Source organism: Lactuca sativa, chromosome 8 (assembly GCF_002870075.4).
Source record: "Lactuca sativa cultivar Salinas chromosome 8, Lsat_Salinas_v11, whole genome shotgun sequence".
Taxonomy (NCBI): Eukaryota; Viridiplantae; Streptophyta; class Magnoliopsida; order Asterales; family Asteraceae; genus Lactuca; species Lactuca sativa.
The window spans coordinates 234,403,436-234,407,319 of NC_056630.2; positions in this window are offsets into that span (position 1 = coordinate 234,403,436).

A 3,884-nucleotide genomic window follows, 5' to 3' on the forward strand; every position below is an offset into this window, starting at 1 on the left:
TATCACAACCTTAGAAGAGCTTGATTAAGAACTGCTACTATAAAGGCGTGTAGGGTTTACAATACCATTAGACGATTTCTAAATCTAGTGCATGCATGCACATTAAATAGCTAAACACTAATTAATAAATAACGGGTGGATAGGCCCATCCCGGATACATAATATACTAAACAAAAAGCCCACAAAAACACAACACTTTAAGCCCAACAATCTCCCCCTTTGCGTCGATTAAGGCAGGAGACCTTCGTTGTGGAGTTCGCTTCTGCGCTTCAAAAGGTTTCAAAATTACGCTGAGCAGAGCTTTGCGAACTTGGACGTATCACAGGATCATGTCTGGAAAGCAATTTTTGTCGCCTTTTCTATTCCCACTGTATTTTCCTATGAAGTCCAATGTATACTCCAGACATGATGTGGTGAAAAGATGTTTATCAGTGAGAAAGAAACAAATTTGTGAAAGTCTACATCGGTTTTCTCTTTCATTTGAAAAGCCACACACCATCCGTCCTTTTGTATCTTCCCTGGTTTCATTTTATCAAAACTTTCAGGAGCTTCCTTGGGGAGTACAATTGGCTTCTTTCGCAGTACAACTGCTATCTCAACATCCATTTTCCCATTCTCTTGAATGTAGGAAACTAGCATTTGTTTGAGATGAGCAACTATTGGTTCATACTTCTGTTCATCGCTTAGCAGCATATTGAAGAACATGATCCAATCATATTAGTTCATGAAAGGTAGATCATCAAGAGTGAATTCATATACCTAAATCATTCAACCTCTAGCAACCTTAAATCATGCATTCGGGAAGCTATCAGTTTCGATTAGACTAACAACCTTCACAACAATGATCTTGTTTGCACTCCAAGTTTCGTATTGCGGCTTCATGTGCTTTAGGTAGAACAAGATGAGCAAGTGATCTGCACCACTATCAGTTGGAGGGACATTCGTAACTTTAACAAAGCTACAAAATTTGAAGGCTTTCGGGGTGAATGGAAGATCCACTTGTCAATCTTGTATGTTTTGCAAATCAAAAGACACAACTGGTTCTTACCAATACTGGTTTGAAATATCCATAGCCACACTTAAGATTCGCTCCAAAGTCCACACTGGAAACAAAATCTTTCGACCTTACAATGTAACTTGAGCTTCGCGTCAGCTCTTTCTTTTTCTTCTGCTTCATGCATAATATATTGGTGCTCATCCGTTAGAGCTTCATGATACTTTCTTCTTTTAAGCCCGTGCTCATCGGGCTCTTCTTCTTTGCTGTCGTCAATGATTAGTTCTTTGTTGAGCTTCTCTTTGCCTTTCGAATCTGAAGCTACATTATCCTTTGGTTCATTTTCTTTCTTCGGTTTGACTGTTGGCGACAGTCTGATTGGGGTTTTCCTTCTTAGATGGCTTCACAACATTTTCTACCCCTTGTTTTCGAATTGAGCTTAACTCCAAAACACCTTCCAACCTGTTGAGCATTATGATCTCCGACCTTAGTTTTTCAGCCAAATGCTTCTTGACTGTGATCGTGATCATAGAATCATGAGTCTCGATGATGTCCAGAAGCAAAGAATTCACGTCTGCAACAAAACTTTTCATAACAGACTTTTCAGATAGGAGTTCGTAGATTTTCTGCTCAACATTCTCCAGTTTAACAGTGACCACCTTCAACTTTTTCTGTCTTCACTGCAAGAGCATCCAATATTTTGCTCTCTATGGCCATGTCATCTTGAAGCTTTTCTATTTTCAATGAAATGGATGATTTGAGCTCGATGTTGTCGAATTGGAGGCCAGTGCGAACTTCTTCATGCTTTGCCTTCTCTGTGCGAAGAGTAGATCCAAGGTTGGAAATGACTTTTCTCGCCTTTGTAGTGTTTGACTCAAACGAGCTCTGAAAAGTGCTCATGAAGGAATGAGAATCATCAATTAGTTTATCGACTTTTTTGGTTGTTTCCTTACATACTGAAGCTGAAGCACCCACAACTTTATTCGTATTCTCAAGATTGGCGGAGTGTTCTTTGGTGAGGGTCTCAAGGAAAGACTTGATTGTGGCATGAGAGTAGTCATTACTGGTTGATATTTTAGAGGATTGTAACAACAAATCCAGCTTCTCGTTTATAGCCTTGAGTTGCCCTTTCGTGATGGGAGCTTCGGCATCACTATCAGTCTGAATGTTGAAAGGATTGTAGGTGAATCCTCCAAAATCTTCTTCATCGCCACCGTAGACTGTATATATGGATCGTGTTGGCGTAAAGGTGAGATGGGTGGAGTAGAACGACCAACTGTGAAACCTGAAGTACCTTCCCCCACATCAGAAGCATTGACAGTGACTGGAGGTTCAACAGTGGAAGTAGTTGTGGTGGCTGTGGAATCTTTGAAGAGTGGGGTTTGGGTTTGTGGAAAACCAAGAGATACCGATGGGCAAGAAGCAATGGAGATAGGAGTGGTGATAGTAGAGGTGGGTGAAGGAACATAAAAATCATGGAAATATTCATCCGTGATCGGAGTGGAGGCAAGAATCTCAAAAGTTCCGTTAGGGTTCACTGTTGCAGGCTCCGAAACCTTTAGTTGTGATGTTGCAGCAATATCATCTTCTTTGGGAATGAAAGACCCACACTTTCATATTTCTGAAAGACCCAAACTTTCATACTTAACAATTGTTACTCCAAAAAATGCTATGTGCATATTCATAAATAATATTTTACATTGATAGTTTGATTACAAACGACTAGATACAAACCGACTAAGTTTAAAGTATATTACATAACTACCCAGGATATTAAAGTTTTATACAACATAAACCTAAGTACAAAAGTAATAGCGTAAACTATTCTACATCTTCCAACAATATATAACTATACTCGTTGCTTATCTACTTCAATTGTTAAACGTTGAGATGGGTAACCGGTGACGCTTAGTGAGTTCATTAATAGATACAATATAACCTTATGCCATATATATACTTCAATATAGCAGAAGCAAAGAGGAACAAGGAGGAACAAAGGCATATGTGAATCATGTGACAATCTTTCCATATCAATCAATGATTTCATTCAAAGATATACAATCAATGAGACATACAATTTACATACTTGATATACATCAATAATGCTTCGGGCCAAATGGCACAGAAGACATACACTTTATGATTAAAAATTTTGGTAGATTTCAGGTTTATAGCCCTGTGTAACCATTTGTCAATGCCATAGAATAGAAGTCATTCTCTTATGGAGAAATGCTCTTCATGGCCAGAGGCTACGTACCAGTACCAACATGAATCTAAGTCCTTTCACTGGTCACATGGTCAAAGGTATAGCTTTGCTATCATAAATAGCAGAAATATTAACAACGGAAAAAGTGCATAGCACATATAACACATAACATATAATTGTTCCTATATATTGAACTCACCAAGAAATAACCGGTGGTTAAGGTATTACTTTGGGCAGTACTTCGACTCTAAATATGACTTTCTTGTGACGAAACCGGGAATTTTAGTTGAAAACCGCGCGTTACTCGGGCAGAGTTTCGACTAGAAAACATGATTTTCTCGGGGACTTCAGGGCGTCGGGAGTTGATTTGGGTGTCGTGGATGATACCAGGACTTTGGGGGTTAAAAGTGGGCTAAAGGAGTTTTTTAGCGTGAGAGAAATAAGGAAAATGTAACCAAAAAACAACTGCCTTCGCATCTATTTATAGGGTGAGAATTTGAGATTCACCTCGTGAACCAAGTATGTTCGCCTCATGAATTAGATCCTGATCATCTCCTAGACTTGCCATGTATCTTCTAGGCTCGAAAGGTGTCATGCAACGAATTCACCTCGTGAATTTCAATGTTCACCTCGTGAAGGTCTCGAAGTTTGTGCCCCAAACTTCAAAAATCCATACCTTTCCCA